Here is a 22035-nt window from a genome sequence, read left to right as displayed (position 1 = left end):
GTGCTTCTCAATTGCACAGATAGCTAAAACAGCATTTAAACATCCCCAAGGAAAACAGGGGAACCTGCAGAATTTAATGGAGAGATGAACTAATTGCTGCAAATAATTATGAAGTCCCGGCCTACAAGTGGCTGGGCATGCTTAATTTGCCAGTGCAGTTTGAGGGATCTGAGAAGACTCAGCAGCTGCAGCTCTTGTATTTAACCACATGGACAAATAAACTTTGCTTTCTACTATGTAAATATCTGAAGCTGAAAATAAGTGAATTGAGCCAAAATTGAACCTTGGCCTCAATTCTAAATCTGCATCAAATTTATCTTTTTATAATCACCAGTCTAAGTTTCCTCATGTGAACATGGTGAACCGTGAGATTCTAAATTCCTCAGATTCTAAACTGTTTTGATTGTCCTTCTGCAAAGACAGTATCATAGAAAGATTCAAATCCCGTAATTATGAGCTCCACAGTTTTCTTTTTCTTCCTAAATTCTTGCATAGAGTTACAACCAGCCTCTCATCCTGACATTTAAGTCACTTAGACATCAAAAATTAAGATTGCTTGTTTACACTGAGATAATATTGGCTGAATGGCATGACAACATTTCCTTACCCCATAGTTACCCAGAGACATGGTCTTAACAGTATTGAGGCTTTTTCATTACGACAAGGCTGTGTACTGACGGCTGAGAAAAACACCTCTAACTACATCGAAATCTTGATTAAAAATATTTATCCAGAGTTTGAAGGTGCAGAGTGGTGCTCCAGAAGCCTTCTCAGCTGTTCCTCAGTACATATGAGTTGTATCAGCATGGCATAATGCAGTTCTGAGTCAAGAAATGTGGGCTGCTGAAATGATTGAAAAACTGGCAGTATAGCTACCCTAGCATCAAGCTCTTCTTAGACTTATAAAGCCTGTGGTTCTTGTAGAATACATGCTTGGCCAGTTGAGGCTCCCTGTCCAAGCTTAAAATGCGGGTACAAGATTGCAAGGTGGGAGGATGCAGCAAGACAGCGTGGAAGGTACACGGAAGTACTGTCTGAGAACACCTTGGGCTAATTGATATGAAACTATGCTCTCAGCCTGCTCCTTGTAGCTGAAAACCTCCTTTCCAAAAGCTTTATATAGAGCTGATGAGACCTTCTATTCATTCTCTCACTGCATCTCTGCTTAGATTTCTGTTGAATTAAGAGTATGAGCAGTACTGCCCCAACAGGTGGGAGCATTACAGGAATCTCTTAAACTTGTCAGAGAAGTGGTATCTTTAGAAATCTTGATGGTTGGACTGGAAGATCTTGGAGGTCTTTGCCAACCTGATTCTATGAAATTGTATCTCAGTAGGAGCAAAAAGTGCTAAGGTCTTCCAGGCTGAGTATCAGAGCTCTGTGGACCTAAGGTAAGAGTGACGTCTGGTTTGTCTTCTCTTATGACAGGGCAGAATCTCTCCAGTTATCCCAATTTTGTTCTGTATATCAAGTGATAATCATGTAAGAGAGGAAGAACTGTAAATGCTGTGCTTTGTACATGATGCCCAACAAAGCTGTGATATTCGCAGTAAGTGGGGCTCTATATTTGCTTCTCTCATGGGCATATTAAAGATCTGAACAATCACTCTGCAGCCAGTGAAGCCACCTTCTAGTAATGTATTCCAGTCTTGGAAAGATATAATGCGCCTGCTGTGTGGACTGGAGGGAGCACAACAGAATTTCTTCCCTGCCTCTGCTTCAGGCAGTGTTCCCTAGCATTCCTGCTTTCTGGTAAATAAATCCATGCATAAATAAGACATTAAAAATAATTGCTTTTTCATAATTTTTTTAGTGAATATTCCTATTTGCGCAGGGCTCTCTTTGATTCCCCTGAAGCCAGATCTGGCCCATATACAGTGAAAAAAACGAGGCAGTCTGCTCAACATGCAAGACTCTTTATATTCTAGCAGTAAGAATCAAGCAAAAAGAAAAGGACTTTTTTCTTCCTTTGTCTTCCAGCAATGTTAGCTTAGGCAGCCACCAGCACATGAACATTTACATAAGGAGGGAACTGCAAAGCTGCTGCCAACTGCCCATAGTGCCTGCCAAAAACAGATGTTAGATGTTACTGCTAGAGTAATGTCTTCTTCAGCCTGACATGTGAGTGCTGCAATTTTTATTTAAAAGGAAGAAGAAAAATATGGCTGAATTAATGAAATGAAGCACACAACATATGGTCTGAAAAAATTAGAATGAAAGGGAAAGTGCTGGTTGTCCAATCGCCTAAGACTGCTAAAACTTAGCTGGGTGGATTTCTAGCAGAGAACTGCCCTGGACTGTTGAGTAGCTGAATCTCATCATCTAATTGGTCTGCTTAACTTTTACAATTTTGCTCCCATACCTTCAAAGTGATTTCTAAATAGTTTCCTAAAGGCAATGATTAAAACTGCAAAGCTCTGTATTGATCAAGAGGATGATAAAACCAGCATGCTCTGTTAGCAAAAAATCTACACATGCTAAGCACCAGACAATATTATCACAAGAACTGTGAATTATGCTTGGATTTTTCTGTCATTTTGGATGAATCCTACAGACTATAGAAACACAGCTGAGGTAAATCTTTTGTGTTTTCTTTGTCAAGCATTTCATTCATATATTTTATGCAAAAAGAAGGAACCTATCTGCAAAGGTGAACTATAGTACAACTTCTTACTTTGTTTACCTGTCTTTGAGCAGAAAACAGCCTCTATAGAACTCAAAGACTGACTTACACTGAAGTCAGCATTTTATAGTCAGTTGATATGAAATTGTATATGGATACTGGATCTGTAGGGTCAGCAGAAATAATGAATCCTCGTTTCTTGCATTTGTGTTTTGAGACTAGTTTACAGGGACTCAGTGATACCTAGAAATAGCTAGTTCATTCTTAGCTCTTCTGATTAGTAGTCACACTGTTTTACTTGCGAGCCATGAGTTTCTTGAGTTTAACATTTCCGAGTCCTCTGTTCCTTGCCAAAATGCTGTCAGAAGTAGTTAAAAATATAAGGGGAAATACAGATAACCATACAGGCTCAAATACTTCATCATCGCATCAGCATTGTTTCTTCACAAATCGTGGCTAAAGTGGGGTCAAATCCTCGGCTTTCATAAGCTGTGATTTCATCGCAGGCACTGCAGTGAAAGCAATTTGCACCTACTAGGTGTCCATCCCAGATGACTACAATACCAGGCAGAGCCTATCCGTCTCCCACTGCAGGAGCAGCTTACACAAACCACCTTGCAGTTTTTAGAATTTTGACTTGAAGCTGTTGTGGAAAAAAGGCAGCTGCCTAATTGCACAGCTGCCTGCCTTGCACGGGCTCGTGAACAAAGTGCCACCTTCTGCTTTTGAAGATAAGGTGGGACAAGAAAGTGAGTGCCTTGTATCCTTCGTACCCTCTTTTCTTTTCCTTGGCTAGGAAAGAGGGTTGTCAGGCTCTTCCCAGGCAGATTTGAGTAAGATAGGTTCTGCAGACAGGTCACTGCTGACAGGAGGAGAACCCTAGTCCCTTTCTTATCACACCTGCTATGCCTGTGGCAAGGTCTGGTGCTGCTTTGCTCCTATAGGGTGCTAATTTACTTGATTGACATGGCATTCTGTGTGTGAATTGTTACTTTTTGTGAATTTGATTAACTAATTCAGCCTAGAGGAGAGTCAACACATAGCAGGACTTCCTTCAGAGAAGAGGAAGAGGGGATAGGCTCATACATTTTAGTAATGCTGGTGTATTGGGTTGGCTTAACCATGTTACTTAAATACACCAGCTGTAGGGGAACTATTAGGGGCCTGAACTGGTAATTGAGCACCTGGTGAAGGGGGTAGATTGCTCTGGGGAGCACGTGTGCAAGCAATTCACCTGTGCTTCCTATGTGACCAGAAGTCACAGGGGCCACCCCTTCCTGGGCTCATTTAAGGGCTAGCCTCCAAAGGGAGATTGTTTCCTGGTTGATGGCTGTTTTCTGGTAAGCAGTGCTCTAGAGTCATGAGCTCACCTAGTCAGACAGGTAAGACAACTTCTTCCTGCATCTGATTGCTTTTTTTCTAATGGTGCTTTGCTTGGTATTGTGTAGAACTTAGCAGAAGCAGTTTCTCTGTTTCTAACAGAATATCAACAGGTTGCGTTGAGATGTCATCACTGCAGGAGAATGGCACAGAAGCTACACTTTGCAATATGCTTTCAAGAACTCTTCAATAATCTTGGCTTTTCCTCATCCTGATTCTTTAAGCATTTTTCATCTCTTTCTTCTTTCAAACTGTCTCTTACTCCTGTGATTTGTAGTGGACCTGCAGAAAGAAACAAAGAGTAAATGTATGCTAATGTAACTCTATAGAAGGTCAGCAGCAACAGCAGTGATGCAGACCTTTTGCTGAATACAAAACATAGTGTGTTTAGCTGTTAGTCTTTTTTCTTTGCATCTTCCTATCTAAGGAAGTAATTACTGTTGAATTATATGAGAACTAAATATCTGTAGAGAATGACTTGGCCCTATTAATTATGGGTCTCACATAAGAAAAAGAATAGGTCTAATGTGTCATCAGACCTTTTTAGCCAGCAAATATGGGACTCATTGGTATCAAATATCAATAATAGCTTTTGTTAAATTCAGATTGGTGACCTCTGACAAAAATTATAGGAGGAACTTGTGTCTACATAATATACATATGATATGTATTAAAAAAAATATTTTTATAGACTACTAAGATGTTAGGCAAGGTCAGTCTTATTTTCTTAGGTTGTCATACAAGGGGTTAAACTGATACTTAGTGAATTATTGTTTGCAACAAGTCAAGAATGAGTAAGGCTTTAATACATATGGAGTCAGAAATAGCTGATGTGAAAAAGCAATCACAAAACTAATACAGTATTTCAAGGAGACAGTTACAATGTCATGTCTAATTATGTCTTCACTTAGATGTGTGTAACTTTGTTGTTCAGATTCACCTATAGCCTTGTAAAACCTTTCTTGCAGTAGATTATGGCACATGGCTTTATGTTGCCATTTGGTAAAGTATGCTGTGGAACTTTTGTGGATTAAGCCAGATGTAAATGAAGTCCTAAAAGTTTTGTGGGTTATTCAAGAGCCATATGCAGCATTGAGAAAGGTTAGGTACTAATCACATAGGACAGATATTTGAAGCACTAAGTATTTTCTTGTTACTGTGCTTTCTCTCCTTATTTTTGCACTGTTCAGCACCTTCCCCAAGTGACTACAAAATAGATTATTGGTCTAGTGAGTTTGCTGGAAGTCTTTGAAGGGGAACAGCTTCTTGGCTGCAGGGGGACATTATTCTGATGTACCAATGAAATATGGAAAGCCACCACGTGGGTTTCCTGATCACTAGACAGGAATGACTGACTGTAGCATGTGAGTAAAATGAATGGGCAACCTGAATTTTGTTTCTTTCTGGGACGAAGTAAGTCGTAGGAGTTAAAGTAGAAGCTGAAGAAAGACTTGTTTTTTTTTTTTCTAATTTGAAAATTATGAGTAACATTTAGCCTTTATGTTTCTTTGTTGTCAAAAGACTTTGGAGTTAGTAAAAGAAAACATGAAGACATCTCATGGTATCTAACTATGGTAACTAACTATGCGTGTGCTGAATGTGTAATGCAAGAACATCATGTCAACAGCATGAAAAAGCAATATGTACTTGCTACCAAGTTCAACAGATGTTGGTAATATGTTGGCGTATTCATCCAGCTAAAGTCAAAAACAAATAGCAAGAGAAGCAAAAAAGAGAGCTCTTTATAACCAGGAGAGCTTTGTGTTTTATGATTTAGAAAAATGACTTCACTTACTAACTTCAGCTCAGGGTGAAGAGGAGAAAGGATGTAAGATAGGAAAAGGTTTCCAAATAAAGGAAGGTACATAGTAATCCCTGGGCGTAGTTAGTGTACAGTTTCAATTTAATTAAAAACATTTCATACATATCCATCAAACAAATTAAATTTCAAATGGTTATATGCAGAAGTAATCTTCAGAACCTATTCAGGGATTGATTCAAGGAAGCTTGTAAATCACTGCTTTCTATTTCTTTGTTTTTTTTTCATAAATATTCATCATTAATATCAGATTGTGGATAGAACATAACTGCATACTGTGTCATATTTGGACTGACATCTCTGCAAACTCTGAGGAATGTCATAATAAAAACAAGACTGAGCAAAGAATCTTACTACTACAGTAAGATGCTATTTACCTTATTCAGTGACCCATTTTTGTGAAATGACTATCACACTAGTGTATCAGGATCTCTCTGCAATTGCTCTGAGGCTATCTGCAATTAAATCCATGAGGTTTGTTTCTTCCCCTTTATTTCTTCCTTGATAGAGAAGATGTCTTCCTTATCAATTTCTGTTTCTCTTAGCTTCTGAAGACAGTTGTGTGACTTGATGGAGCTTCCTAGAGAAGCAAAATGTGCTTGATCCTGCTAAATTCAGCAAGGAATGGCTGTGTTTGGATCTTGTAAATAGGTGGCATGAGTTCATGTGTTTAGTTGCTGCTACAGAGCCCAGAGGAATTGTGCATGACTGTAGGTTCACACAATGTGTGCATTTTTGCTACTGTGACGTTGATATTTACAGAAGCATTGAAGTTCACAGCTGTCTGTCCTTTCATAGATAATCAATATGTCATGCATCAGCACTGGTGGTTATGCATGTCAAGCAACCAGTCATCAACATCCAAGCTATTAAAGATTGTGGGTTTTTTTTTTCTTGGTTGAAGAGCTGTAAATCTATTCTCACTAAAAACAAAACAAAAAAACCAAAACAGTAGAAACCAAGAAACTCAATGTAGAAACCATCACATATTGTCATTTCTGCCTCTGGTCAGGAAATTTTTATGGAGTAAAGAGAGCCTTCCCCTGTATGAAAGGGAAAATAAAATCTGCATGGTCTCTAAACCACCCAAGCTGTCACCAGCCGACAGATCTGAAATATGAAAACCACTTTTGACGTTTACTGATCATAGTCTGCCAGATGGTGCGTGACACTTCCAGACCAAGTGATAGGGAAGATAGGAATGGATGGAAAGCAGAGCAGAACGGAACTGTAAGCATCCTCTTCTGTGATTCTGACCATTTGCTACTTCATAAATTAATCAATCTGATTTCTGATGTGTGGTTACTATTCTGCTGAAAATTGAACTAGCACAAATGGGTCCCATTCTGCATCCCAGATGAAGATAAAAATGACAGGAGATAAATGGAATTACGTGAGACTCTGGAATCTTCTCTTTATCTATGCTGGTTCCCTTGTGACACAGATATTTATGGTCTAAATTAGTGTTAATGTTTTGCACGGCTTAATCCATACTGCTAAATGATTTTTGTGGTAAACAGCCATAAGTGCAAAACATTACAATTCTGTTTCTCAGACTATAATTTTCTGCAGCAGTAGAAAGGCATTAGAGCTTGCTTTGACTTCTGTTTTGTTAAATAAGGGCATGTTTCAATGTGTTTCTGAAGCTGCCACACTGTGTTCTTATGGGGTGGTTCACTGACTTATTTCCAGCCAACAAAGCATGGGTGAAAGCTGATGTGAAATCTGGAATTGAATGTAATGTACAGGAGCTTCCCTCAAGGTGGCACTACTGAACTGCTTCACGTACCTCTGAACTCTTATGTAATCTTGTTTATACAGTAACAGGGTCATTTTAAAGCTGAGATCACACGATGCAAATTTGACCAATGATTTTTCACTTTCATTTTGGCAAAATGCCTTCTTTATGTCTAGGCACAGACATGTAAAGGCAATATTTTTGTGCAGGCTCTGCCAATAGAGTCTTGTACTCAAAGAAGACTTGTTAAAAGATAGCCAGGATTATACCTTGCAGTTTGTCTTAGTAACTATGAATCCCTCTAAAATCTGCTATACAGATTTACGGCTGTCTGATTTATGGGCCTCTTCATGTTGGCTGAAACTCTAGATCTGTGCTGAATTGAACATGCAACATATCAATTTGAAAGGATTATACAAATCACGGTCAGAACTGAAAGAATTTTCCAATATCTGTGAATAGAGAGCCCCTGCATGCAGCTTACGAAGGAGGCTCTTGCCTTTGCACCATCCTACTAGAACTACATGAAATACTGAGTAGAAATCAGAGGTCATGTATATAGAGGTGAAAGTTTGGGAGCAATGTTCGTTGCATCTCCTCTCATTTGAAGCTTTGCAAGAAATGCACCCTGAACTTCCCACATACTTTCTTGACCTTTGCACAAGCATGCAGCTTTCCATATTGTGAGTTATTTACAAAGAAAATCTGAATTGTGAGCAGTAGAGGCAGTCCTTGGAAATCAAATGCCTTTTTCATTTTTCGTTTTATCGTTTTCTGCAGTTGTCCTCCACATAGTGCTCTCTGAGAGCGCTTGAATAATGCTGTTTAAAAAAAAATCCATTTTTTTTTCTATAGGTAATTCCATGTTGAATTGCTACGTAATTTGGGATAACACACTGAGGAAAACAGAAGAAACTGAGACAGTATCTCTCATAATAGCAATTACTTTGTAGTCACAGAATCGTAAGAACTGCTGGAAATCTGGCTATTCTTTGAGTGTTTTAGGAGAAGTAATGAAGTTGTCCTCATTACAAGGCTGAAGAACCTTGCTACGCTAAGACTACACTATGCCTTGAGTAAGTGATTAATCATAGCAAAACCTCATCTGTGTACCCATGAAATGACTTGGACAACATTTGACTGTTTATCACTGTGAAAGATGGGTAGTGTTAAAAAACAGCTTCACTTGAAATGCATTTGTAACTTTTAAATATTTCCTCAGTGATTTAAGGGTAGTTGGATTCTATATCTATATGTTTATATGAGTAGGCTTGAGTGAAGTCTCCCTGCTGTGTGACACCAATGCAGCTCAGTCAGTGTTTAGAACAAAATATTTTCAGGCCACGTTGGACCAAAAGCTACTCTACATTTTTCTTTCACCTTTGTCAGCTGTTTTGACAAGATGCATCACCTCTTCCTCAAAGCTGTTGCCTCCTACAGCAGTGCTGCCTTACTTTGGGTCCTGAATTACTCTGAAAGGTGCTTTGTGATCATGCATGATGTTATAGCAAGAAGTAGCTGTGGCTATTGACTGCAGATAAAGAAGGGCTAGTTTGCCTAAGCACACTCTGAGATGAAATGGCTGAATTTAGTAAAGGTCCATTGGACAATACTGGATAAATTCTTAAATGGCATCATGTTGAAAAAAAAATTTAGCAAAAACTCCAGAATAACAATTGAAGGAGGTAATATGAAGAAGGCATGTGTGACTGGTATTAGATCTGGAAGTTGGTGGCCCTGCATGTGGCAGGGCAGTTGGAGATTGATGACCCTTGAGGTCTTTTCCAATCCAAGCCATTCTGTGATTTTAGGACCTCTGCCTTTAACAATGATACCTAAGGGAATCCATGGCCATGGAATGCCATCCAGGGTGCTGGTCAGTTAGCTGTTGTATCCACAGAGAATGCCTATTACTTAAGTTTCTCAACTTGATATTTTTTCTTCCTCCATGTAATACAAAGTTGTGTTTTCAGAATCTGAATATGTGTGAAGATTGGACATTGTCCATTGTATGTTCAGCAGAAAGGTTTGTTAATTTAACTAGCTTTTGTAGGACCAGGGAAGAAGTACAAATCAGGCTGTATTTATTTTATAACAAAACCCCAAACCTCAATTACTATGTTGAAAATACTCATTCTAATTCCTGTAGGTTTTTTTTTCTTCAGTAAAGTTACCTGAAGAAACCCTTTGTTGTCTTCCTTGTGTGGAAAGATTCAATATTTCTGTATGATAGTGGTAAGAATCACTGTGATTAAAAGGTCTAGCTGAAGTCAATATCAGCTTGCAGTTTATTCAACAGAGCCAGTGGTTTAATCCTGAACTCTTGGAAGCTGCTGTGATGACAAGAACAAAGCAAAGAAAAACTGTACAGTCATGCTGCTCTCTGTAATGAGCAGAAATAAAATAAACAGTACCCTACTGCTTACTGGATCTTGATCCTGAAAGCACATATGCATACTCTGAGATTCAGTCATGGACTTTCTGACTAATTTGTGCAACACAACTTTGTGGGAGTGTTTTCCAGATTCAGCTCCTAAGCCGACTATTGCAAGAAGGGTAGATGCCTGCCTTAAAAGGCCCTACTGCAATATCTAATGGCCTGAAAAGGTATGAAACAAGCTATGGATGGTAAGGGAGTGAGGCTGATGAAACATGAAAAAGTTAGATCTGTTTCCATCTTACAATGTCTGCTGTGCCTTTTGCTCTGGCAGGCTAGGGGAATTAATACAGAGTGTTTCTGACTCTGTGAATGAGTAATAATTTCATGGGATGCAAGACTCAGCTAAAAAAAATGACTTTTTTGAAGTATTATTAGTATCTAAAATGAGTAACAAGTTTCACTCCTGCTGATCTCTTGTTATCCCTGTCTATTTTTCTCAAGTCTTCTACCTTCCCACTCCTTAACATTCATTGCATAGTTATGATTTAATAACTTAGTGAATGGTTTCCTCAAAACTGTATCCATGCTTTTAGAAATATTATGAAAAATTATTCCCAGATTTAATGAGAACAAGAAGCAGCCAGGCAGAGGAAAGAATGGTCTAATTAAATCTTTATATCCCAGTCAACTTCAGTTCTGTCCACTGGTATAGCTTATGACCCACTTTTAATGTATTAAAAGTTTCTTTTGCTTAGAGTATAATAGATGCCAGTGAAAGATGTAAGGAAGTGAACTTCTGATTGCAACTCTGTCATATCCATATATGTGTGTGATGTGCAGCAGCAGTGCATGAAGTAACACAGTGAGAATTTCCAGTGAGTAAGTGGAGATGGAAGAATTGATATGGACAACTATTAAATGCACGATATGACAGTTTGATTGCAATAAGAAAGCAATATTCATATGTACAAGCAGAGGGAAGAGAAGGACCGTTAAGATAGGCTTTCGTAGAGAAGCAGCTACACTGCTAGATGGAATCTAATCAATGCAAGCCTGCTTACAGGAAGGTTGGCATCAAAACACAACAGCTGAAGTGTAGCAGATGGCTAGATCTGAAGGAGATGTAAACAGAGGCCGAATAACTAAGCATTACATTCTGCAGATGTCAAAGTTTCCAGGCTGTAAAAAGTTTAGTCTAAGCGCTCTCCTGAAAGCTCTTTTTGTTTTTAATTACTCAAGCCCCTAACTCTACCCCTACTCTTTAAGATATTGTGTGATATCTTAAAGGCATCTGAGTTGTCTCTTTTCCCAGACTGTGGTGACCACTGAAAGGCCATAAAATGCAATTATCATTTTCCTGCTTCTTGGATCCTGCCAGTACTGTGTCCTTTCAGAATTTCTTACTCAGTAGCAACAAGACATTGCAAAGGCAAGAACACTGGTATCAATACAGTTGGAGGACAAAGGAGCACAAGGACATTGTGGTTAATCCATCAGATCAGGAAACTAACAAAAATCTTAATTCTGTTCTTTTCTCTCTTTCTTGCATATTCCCAGCTAAGGTCATTGTGCCTGTGTATAAAAAAGGAATTCTATACCTTAGAGAATGGCAGAAAATCAGAAAGGAGGGCTACATGAGGGAGTCTATTGTCCACAGAGCAAAGAGATTTTTCTGTAGCCCTACAGAGAAATAAGCAGACTGAGAAGTCATATGAGTTGACCATGATTTGTTCCATGCATTTTGTGCTGCCTACCTCTTTTGTCATCATCTCCCACTTGTGACTTGAACTTCTTTTCATATCACACCTCTACTTAGAACAGGCCATTACTTTGCAGATCATAAGTATCATTCATCCTTTTCAATCTTCCCTTAAAACACTCTGCCATTGAAAAAGAAAAGCTGTGAGATCTCTTCACCAACAATAAACTAGCCTGTGCAACGCATTTTTGCAAGAGATAGTTGTTTATTCTCAATGTACTCTGTAAAGGGTGTGCATGTACTTGATGCTGTATACACAGCAGTATCTTCCAAAGTTGGGTAATTCAGACTCGTAGGGCAGATGTGGCTAATCTTCAAAGAAAGGACAGCAAATGGCAGTGTAGAGGGGAATAATAGACTACATCCTGAGCTGCTACCTGGAAACTGATACTGAGAAAATCATATAGGGAACATGTTACTTTCCAGCTTAAGAGTAATGAAGAATGAAGTTTGGTGGAAAAATATTTTTTAAAACTTTATTCATATTTAAATGACTGCTTTTAATCTCTTGCTCTTATAGTGATTGTAACTGTTTTTCATGGGTTGATGTATATAGAGGATTTTTTTTGCCTGATTTCCACCTTACTGCAGGAATTCCAGCTTTATGCCCTCACAAGATTGGGCTTCCACCAGCAATGCAATTTAGTTAGCCCAACAGGCCTGTGTCCAATCACCATCAATACTATGCTATGACTTCTATTGTTCATGTGGTTAAAGGTCATCAAACAACATCTCCAGTTTGTACTCAACAGGAATCTTTCCCAAATCTGGAAGAAAGACTTCAAGGTCTTCATTTGGACTTTCATCCCTTTCCATGTCATAAAGATGAAGTTATTGTCCAATACTTCGTAGTGTGTTGGAATTACAATTAGGATACCTCCCTAAACTGACTGAATAAAGGATATTTCAATCGGGATTTCTGCTGGTGCAGACAATTTCAAACTGCTATGAGGATATTTATGGTATGAGACAGGCCTCAGAGAAAGGAGAAAATAAAAACTGTGCTTCAGTTAGCATTCACCTTGCAGTATTAGTGTGATTTGTTTTGCTTTGGCAATACATTTTATCTAGTCTAGTTCAATCAGAGTCCAAATGTCATGGTGGAATGTAACCATGTGTGACATTGGCCAGTTCAATGACTTGGCTGGTGAAAGCTGACAATTCAGTTCTGGCACGTGGAAAACTCTATGTTGCAGTCAGGGCCATGCATAACACAAGGAGATGAAAGACTTGATCTCTGAAAGTGTAATAGTGTGATAAAGCTGTGTTAGAGTATGTGAAGACTGTAGGTTCATGTTGGCTATGATTTTAAATTCAGTTCCACGTGTAGATACTATAAGAATTAAAGGTCTTCCTTCCAAATATCTGAGGATTTTTAAATGCTGAAGGAGATAAGAAGTAAAATTCAGATCCAAATTGAAATAACTCTTTTTCAGTGAAGTATGGATGAAGTTCATGTTGAAGTTGAGATTCATATTCAACTCTAGCTGAACATGCCATCTTCTCAAAAGGAAGAAGACTTATGAATCATATAGTTAAAGAGTTAATTAAAGAGTTAAACAGAACTAGCCACTGACAGTGATTGTCTTAGAAGTGTAGGTTATTTTCAGGCAAAAATGCTTGAATCTTCTGGTTGCTGGTAAATTCAGTGCTTCATGCTGAGTAATCCATTTCACTTCTCTTTCCACAAATGTAAAACTTCACTGAGACTTCCTTGTTAGCCAGAAAGCTCAGATGCTACACCAGTGGACATGGATTTGAGCTTCTCAGACATCTCTACAGCGCTCATTTAGGAGTTCTGCTCTATGGAGCGCCTCATGCTCTCAGCTGAGGCATGAAGCATTGAGAATTGCTGTTCACAAGCACTGAAGACCTTATCTTGTTTTTTGTAAGATTTTTGGGATCTGACCCAGGCCATTATCAGATGCTTCACATAAAAATGTAAAGAATGCTCCAGTATGTATTTCCGGAATAAACTCTGCTATTATACAGAACAAAGCAAATGTAACTGATACAGTTACTGAGTGAATATTAATCATGTGTTGTAAGAACAAAAACACATGAATTGAATCAGCTGTTAGCATCCTAGGAGATGTATGGAGTTTTGAGAATTAACCATAGATCTTTCCAAACTTTCAGCTCATCCTACAGAACTATTGTTTGCTTCAGTACAGAAGGAGGAACTTCACGTACCTGTCTCTAAGAGAACTGCAGGGTTGTTTGTTTCCACGTGGAGCTATTTACAACTGAAGCTTCCATACGTATTCTCGTAAATCTTGTTCAATTATTCATTTATCCAATTCTGCATGGTGTTTTTCTTTTCAACTCCTGGAAATCTACAGCAGGGAAGTTTCTATAAACAAGCAATCAGATACCTGTATAATGAACAACAGGTGTGAACTTATCCTCTGCTAAACATCTTCATTCTAATATCCCTCCAGGAAAAAGTGATGGCATGTGACTTAGCTCAAAAAATGGGCAGTTCTCTGAGAAATCCACTAAAATCATGTACTTTTCTCAGTGTTTGTGTGACTTTCTGTGAGCTTAAGTTTTCTTATCAGAAAGTGTGTAATGCCTTCTGAGCTTCTAGCTCTCCTACTGCTGGTTAGACACTGTGCCATTCTCAGTCAGACACTGGTTCATTCTCATCCCAAATGAATAGATGTGTAACTGCCAGATATCAGCTCACAATACTAACTTGATAGATTTCCTACTGCCCACAGAGTTCATCATAACACAATCATACCATCGACTAGTCAGAAAGTTAGTTCAAAGGCAAAGTGTGAAATCAGCCAAAGAGGACCATGAGAATCTGCCCTTGGTGAAGCTGTGCTGTCTCACATCGCCTCCTCATCTTGAATGTGCCTTAATGCCTATTCCAGGAGGATCCACTCCATGTTCGTTCCAGGCACAGATGTGAGGCTCTCTGGCCTGTATCTTCTTCTTTTCTTGAAAATAGGAGTGATGTTTCTCTTTTTCCAGTCACCAGGGATTTTGCCTGACAGCTGCACATTTTCAAATATGGTGGAAAGTGGCTCAGTAGCACATCAGCCAGTTCTTCAGGACCATGGCATGTGTGTCATCCAAGACATCAACTTGTACGCATTCAGCCTCATGAGGCGATGTGTGAGACTTGCTCTGCTCTTACTGTGGGTGGGATTTTGTTCTCCCAATCTCCACTTCATGGTTTAGGGACAGGTGCGACACAAGAAGCCTCACTGCCAGTGAAAACAGGCAAAGAACTCGCTGAGTACCTCAGCTTTCTCTATCTCTGTTGAAGCCAGTTCTCTCCTCTTATTTAACAGAGAGGGGACGTTCTGGCCTGTCCCTTCTGATCAGTGTACCTATAGAACCCCTTCTTATTTTTAACATCCCTTGCCACATTTAGTTCTGTCTGCACCTATGTGTCTGGACAGCATTCTTGTATTTTTCCCAGGCTTCCCATCTGCCTGTATTTTACTTTACCTCAGTGACCAGCAGTCCTTTGCTCAGCCATGCTGGTTTCCTGTATCTTCTTCACGACAAGGCAAGACTCTAAAGTTGCTTTTCTGGACTGTTCCACTTTCCCAAATCTTTAGCACTTCTAGTGAGAGAACAACTCAGAGAAATAAGCCAAACAGGTCTTTGATATCTGTTAGGTCTAATGTCATTCTGCTAAATGAATATATCAGCCTTCCCCACAAGAAGGCAATACTGCCACAACTATTGTGTTTTGGGTTTTACAATGCTGAGCTGCACAGACATGGAGTGCATTTCTCTTTCTGGCTACTAAAGGAGTAAAAACAAATATTCTGCAAGCTTCTCTTGTACCTAGGCCCTCAGACATCCTGTTGAACATACACAACATTATGAAAGCTCCTCATAACTAGGTAGAATAAATGTTGTTGAATGAGTAACTGTGAATTATAACACCTTTTTACTGAAGAAGTAAGAAAACCAAATTAAAAACTTGAATCTGTTTTTGAGAAGAAAACCACAGCAAACCCCAAAGTCATCTTTGTATTTTCCATTTAAATGTTTGGAGGCAATTCTGAGTCGAGGGTCTAAATTTAGTGAAATGATTCAAGAGTTACAGTAGCCTACACGATAGGTGTAATAACTTGCCTGGCAGACAGCCAAAGTCACAGGGCTAGACTGAGAGGTGCAAGAAAGAAGACTCTTAAGGGAAGTAATGCTAGCTACTTTTGCTCTTCTACGGGCACATTACTTGACTAAAATATGTGGAGAAAGAACGTAGCAAAAAGCTAATAGCAAACACTATCTGCTTCTCACTCAGTGACATTCAAGTATTTTAAATACTTTACACACACCAGTTTGTAGTTGCAAACGTCATGTAAGATAGGACAGATTTTTGTATAAATAAGTAACCTGTAGTACTGTAAAATTAAAAGATTTGTCCAATATTTCTATATAAGCAAATAGGTTCTTTGAAAGAATGAAAGGTTACGGCAAGAAATTAAGTTTATTAGAAGTTAAAGATAACTTGAAATCTGTAGTCATAGCAGAAATTTCCTATGTGACAATTCATTTATTTCTTCCTCTTATCTATTCTTTTTCTTTATAAATTGTGGCCTTCTGCACAGCTTTTTGATCAGCAGAGTATTCCTGAAATTTGCAATCTTTTTGAAATCTTCCCTGTTTCACCACAGCTCAATCAAATCAAAATGTTCAGACTTTCTGAGACACTGAAAGCCTCAGTTCAAATGCTCATCCTGAGTCAATGAACTCTTTCAAAAGCAGGAATAAGAGATTTCCATCATCATAACCATAACATCATAGTCCCTTTTGGTGAGATATCAGAACTGTTAAATGACCGCAGCAGTCCTACTTCCCACATTTTGTAAAAAGGTGCGTGGTGCTGGGAAGACCTGGACATGCAGCAGGGCTGGCTTCTTGGTTCAATATCTCTATTGATTCAGTATCTTTATTGATGACTTGGATGAGAGCATTGAGTGCACCCTCAGTAAGTTTGCAGATGACACCAAGTTGGCTGGAGATATTCAAGGAATGTTTGGATGTTGTGTTGAGGGATGTGGCTTAGTGAGAACTACTGGTGATAGGTGAATGGTTGGACTGGATGATCTTGTAGGTCTTCTCCAACCTTGGTGTTTCTGTGATTCTGGTTCTGGAAGGACTTGAAGTGCTGTATGGGCTTGCTTGCCCATGGCTTGCCCATGGCTGTAACAGTCTAGTAATCAGCAACGCAAGCTATTAGCATTTTTAATTCCAAGGCACTTTATCTGGACCCTAGGTACCTCACTCTATTACACTGTTAATTTCTGTCCCAGCTTCGGACACTGTCACCTACTGGAGACTACGTTATTTTATAATTGCTTTGTTAAAAGTGCAGATGAAAATCAGTTAGAACTGTACTACTGGCTGCAAATGATTTTCACTTAGAAGCTATTACAGCTACCAATCCCAAATTATCCTCACTGGAGTGGTGCCTCAGTCACCAATTCACCTTTTAAAATGTACTTTGTGTGAATAAATCAGAGGAATAATAACCTAATTGGCCTTTGTTGTAATTTTTATTGGTGTATTTCCAATGGATCTTTGTGCTTAACATGATGACAGAGTAAATCAAAAGTTCTTTGCAAATCAAAGTAACCACTTGGATTACTAATATTACTGCTATAGAAAATCAAGATAAACCTTTGAGGTGTATATTCAGCCCTTGGTTCTTGCAGAACCAAGCATGCAAGCACTGGCAAGAGGTGGTGTCTTTCCTAAATTTCTGACACAGATTTTTCACATTTCTGGGCTGGGATTCTGGATGCCTCATTCCAGATGTGCTGCTGTGAAGAAGCCCAAGTGTGCCAACAGCTGTCCAAAAGTACCTGGTTCTGATTCTGCCAGCATGTTATCCCCATTTCTTCAGGGCTACCTGTTCTTGCTGTTCTTTGCATGCAAGTAACTTTTCTCAGGCCACACAAGCCCTAGTAGAGACTGATCCTGGAGGCCATTTGCCTATTCAAATCTGAGGGAGCCAAGAAATGCTGTCCTGAGTCATCACCAATGCAGAAAGCAGTTCCATTCCTCACTGTTCTGCATGTTACGTGAGGTGCAGATATCAGTTCCCTGTGATTCTCACTAGTGTTAGCTGCAGTAGATGCATAGGAGCTTAAATTTCCAGTTGTCCGGTGAGTGCTCAGGATACTCAACACTTAAGGAGTGATTAAAAACTCTAGTTTTTAAGTCCTATTGCTGCTATCAGACTTCCAGGCAGGTGCTCTGTATTGCTTACAGAGCTGAGAATAACTTGAAGAGCAAGAAGTGCAAAGAGAGAAGGTTGAGATTTGGAGACATTTTTATACCACAGCCTTTGGAAGCTATTCTCTATCAATATCAGTCTGAAGGGTTTCAGAGGGGGTTGGAGCTTGCAGTGTCTCTGTCACCTCAAAATAGGGAATAAGCGTGGGAAACAGTACAGCACTCTTAGAACCACAGAATAGCAGAATATCCCAAGTTGGAAGACACTCATAAGGATCATTGTGTCCAACCCTTAGCTCCACACAGAACGACCCAAAATTCAAACCCTGTGTCTGAGAGTGTTGTCCAAAGGCTCCCTGAACTCTGGCAGCTGTGCCCACTTCTCTGCGCAGCCAGTGCCATGCCTTCTGGTGCAGAACCTTTCCCCAGCCCCCACCTGATCATCCCCTGACACAGCTCCATTCCCTTCATTCAGGTTCTGTTGCTGTCACCAGAGAGTGGAGCTCAGCTTTGCTCTTCCACTCCCTGTGAGGAGCTGCAGGATGCCATGAGGCCTCTCCTTATTCTATGTATATAAAATATATGTATGTTCTTTTTATACTGAGCTGTCCAAACCTGCACACAGTGCTTGACATGAGAGCATGGTGACACAAAGCAGAGCAGGACCCTTTTTATTATTAGCAGTCTTCAGTAGCAAAACATCTAATTCACAAAATAGGACAGTTGTAGGAAAAAGAAAGGGGCAAAAAGTCTGTTAGCTTGCATTTAACTAAATAGCTGACTAATAAGTTTGATGCCTTTTGAAGGAATCATATATTCCTGATAAGTTTGTCCATGCTTTAAGTGAAGCAGATCATCAGCAGTTCTCTTCTATGCAACAGTGGAAGGAAAATGGCTTGCTACATGGAAGTGGATCTGAGCTGTCCAGGAAAAATCACTCTTTTGGAGACTTAACATATCAGAGTGTGAATAAATACATAGTTGGGTTGTGGGAACAGATTGTCATTTCACTGTAATACAGTCATTTCAGTATCATTTTATTGCTTTGTTAAATATTCAGTTGCTCCTTGATTTTTGTCTGTTTAGATCAGCTCTTACTATAAGGTTATTCTCAAAATGATAGCTTTATGTGACACATGGCTACTAATATCCATATCTAATTATTCAGTTTACAACTAAATAAATGGACTTTTTGTGTAATCTTGTCATGTAAATTTCATACTAATCCTCAATTGTGGCCCTAATGGTCTTCAGAGCCCTTTGAGTTATGACAGTTAAGATACACTCACTTCTGGCACACCAGAGAGCAGTGTCACTAAAATCTCATTTGTCTATTTTTGACTCCTCAGCCCAACTGTGTGTTTACAGTTTTGAGAGGAGACATTCTTTGGAACAGTCTCAAATTCATCCTCGTAACACCCTAGCAACCCACTTTAACCACTCCTCCACTGTCCTTCCATGTTTTCCTGTCACCACTTCATTTAAAGTGAGGCATTTTACAGTCGTGTGCTTATATAGAGACATTTTTCTGAAATACTATTTGGCAAAAGGTCAAGACCACGTGGCTAACAAGAACCTGAAACAGGGATGCTCACAGAGCTGCTTGGCTTTAGGTATTGGCATTTGTCTGAATGTATAAAGCTTCTCTGAATATTTTGATGCCTCGACAGAAGCTCTTCTCCTCGTACAACAAAGCAGAGAGGGCAGCTCCTTACCTTACTCTTATTAAAGCCCTGTTTCAAAGGCACAAGCTGAATCGTTATGTCACCTGTGATATAATTGCAGAGTGTCATATCTAAATACAGTTATCAGGAAGGCAGAGCAGGAGATGGTGGGTACTGTCAGTTCTCTTTCATCTTTTTACCTATCCCCAAACAACTCTGACTTTGAGGAAGGAGTCGCAAATGTCTGTCTTCTGTAGCACTTTTGGATGGCTGCTTACTTCAAGCTGCAGAACAGCAGGTCAGGTAGACAATGTAAGGAGGTTTTGCTTTGCGGGGTATCAATTGCAAGTGCTGAAACTGCTCCCTTTAGGAGTTCCTTCAGGCAGGAACCAAAATCCTGAAAGCAACTTGGGTTTCACCCCAGTTTCATTAACATGCACCTCTTCTGGCTCTGCAAGATTCCATTCCCCTGAACAGTGCTTACTATCATTAGAAAGCTGGTTCCAGGCAGTAAACACTTTCTCTGTTGGAAAACCCACACGTTTCAAGTGCAATAGTTTTTATTTCAGAAGTGCTGGGGAAGTCATCAGTGGCATAAGATTAGAGGGAATTTCTCTCTTTTTTTTTTTCCCAACAGACTGAGAGTCTATCACTCCTCTCTCTACCTCCATGTCAGGACCACTCCTTGACTGCCTGAAAGCTTTGGCAGGAAAGAGCTAATGCTAAGGCTTCCATAGGTGTCTGTTTAGGAACAGGATCTCACAGGCTTCCTGTGTTGACTCAAGGAGAAAGATAGACACCTTTAGAAAATCAGATCTGAGCTGAACTGACTCAGTCTGCCACTCACAATAGACTCTGAGCAGACATGAGGGTAACTGCTTACTCTTCTGATCCAGTCAAGTATTTGCCTGCAGCTCCATGAGACAAGCCCATACTGAAGACATCACTCAGTTAACAACCATCTAAACTCAGCCTGGATTTCAAAGTCAAACTTCAATCTTTCCAACTCTTGTGCCACTAGTGACAACAGAAGTTCTGTTGAATTAATCTTCTGCTACACCTGTGCATGGATAGTTTCTGTTTCTGGTGAGGCTAATATAAAGCCACTGAAGCTACTGGCTAAATGAAGTTGCAAAAGTATAACTGTGTGTATACATATATATATAGGTTATATATAGCACAAATAATAAAAATAGTAGTCATTCTCTTGGTGATGCATGAAACAGAGGAGAATCCAATTCAATTTTCTTCTCATTGCAGTTTTGCAGAGCTGCGTAGAAGTAATAAATGATTATTTTGTAATGAACCAAAGTGTTGATGATGCATCATACAGGAAGGAACAGATCTGCCAAAAAATGGTAGCAATCCTATGAAGTTATTTTCATAGCAGTTATGTTAGTCTGTTAGTCCAGAAGAGAGTGTTTTTCAGGACACTTCCATTTAATTTCTTAAGACTGACTGAGTTGTACCATACTTGCAATTATACTCGAGAAGATGCATAAAATTAATTGAAGGTGAATAAAAGTTTCATTTTTTTTTCCTGCAATAGACTAATGTTTATATGAACAGTTCAGTGCTCAGTGTATTTCCAACATCTGTGCATGTGCATTTGAAAAAGTAACTGGAATTATGACATCCTATTGTACCTAAAATAGACTGAACTACCAAGGGAAGGTGTCATGAAATAATATTTAGTAAAAACTGTTCTCTGTTCCACAGCACTGTTCCCTGCAGTGTCCTTCATGCCAGTTATTGATTGGATCTTCACTCAATGCAGAAAGCCTCTCCGTGAGCCCATGCTTTAAATGTAATAATAAAGTAGGTCATTGATTAACTGGAAGTATGACAGACAACTCCTCCGGTCAGGTCCTGATGTACTGTAAATCTTGGGGGAGGAGAGCAAGCGATGAATCAGTGATGTGAGAAATAAAGCTCACAGGTTTTAGTCTTTTAGGAGGGCTTCTTTCAGCAAAATAGACTTAGCAAATCAACAGCTATGTGAATTTGCAAAAGAAGCATTTCGGATTTCCAAAAAAGGAAGAGAAAAAACAAATGTATAAGATAAAATTCACTTACCAAGGAATTTTTTTTTTTAGTTTGCAGACAACTTATACAGGCTACTCCTACTCACTGCTCTGTACATTAAGATGTAAAGTATATAATTAAGCACTGTGTATAATTAAGCATTTTTACATGCATCAGTTTCCACTGCACTGTCTTCTGGCTAAGCATCCCTGTACCCAGGTCCTTTCAATGGCTGCCCACTCTCTCCTGGCCTCAAGGCAAAGCAGCTATCAGCAGGAAAGCATGTGCATCAACATACCTCAAGGAAGCCTACCAGTTGTTCAGTTCCCACAGTGCTGTACAGGGCAGTCCCACAGACAGTTCTACCACCCCATTGTCTCAGCCTGCAAGCAGCATAGACCTCCTCTTATCCAGGAGGGGGATAAGTGTATATT

General features: G+C 39.4%; 1 long non-coding RNA gene across 2 annotated transcripts in view; it reads left to right on the top strand.

Annotated features, from left to right (window-relative positions):
• The window catches only part of LOC125688709 (uncharacterized), a 63011-nt gene that overhangs the window by 27023 nt on the left and 13953 nt on the right, over nucleotides 1-22035 (top strand). The window lies entirely within an intron of this gene.

The sequence above is a fragment of the Lagopus muta genome, chromosome 2 (genome assembly GCF_023343835.1).
Source record: "Lagopus muta isolate bLagMut1 chromosome 2, bLagMut1 primary, whole genome shotgun sequence".
Lineage (NCBI taxonomy): Eukaryota > Metazoa > Chordata > Aves > Galliformes > Phasianidae > Lagopus > Lagopus muta.
Note: the sequence above shows the minus strand (reverse complement) of the source record. Positions and strands in the feature narration are given on the sequence as shown.